The following is a 643-nucleotide window of genomic DNA, read 5'->3' on the forward strand; positions in this document are numbered from 1 at the left end:
TTGGAGATATCGACGTAATTCTTTCGCACAACACACCTTCCAATGATGGTGAAATGTTCCAACTGATTTAAAATCTCAAAAGAACAACACAGTTATTGCCCGGACAAGATGAAATTCTTTGCGCGACACACCCTCCAATGATGGTTAACAAATGTTCCAATGATTTTAAAATCTCACAATGAATGACAAAAGTTATGGCCCGGACAAGCATTTTAACCCTTGAACTCCAAAAGTGACCTTGATCTAAGTCTTGGAGATATCGACGCAATTCTTTCGCGCGACACACGGTCCCATGATGGTGAACAAATCAAAACCAAGTCAATTAAAAATCTAACAATAAATGAAATAGTTATGGTCCAGACAAACTTTGTGTTTAAAAGCACTAAGTGACCTTGTGACCTAGTTTTTTTACCAGGCATGACCCATATTCAAACTTGACCTAGACATCATCTAGATACAACTTGTGACCAAGTTTGGTGAAGATCGGATGAAATTTCGGGACAGACCGACAAAGTGACTTTTATATAGCCCCCATTACACATAGGTAAGTGGGTATAATTACGCTTTATATTAATGCTAGCTTGTGTGATGTACTGCCTTTAGATATTGCATTTTTTGATACCATTTCGGTAAAAGAACTTAA

Source organism: Dreissena polymorpha, chromosome 8 (assembly GCF_020536995.1).
Source record: "Dreissena polymorpha isolate Duluth1 chromosome 8, UMN_Dpol_1.0, whole genome shotgun sequence".
Lineage (NCBI taxonomy): Eukaryota > Metazoa > Mollusca > Bivalvia > Myida > Dreissenidae > Dreissena > Dreissena polymorpha.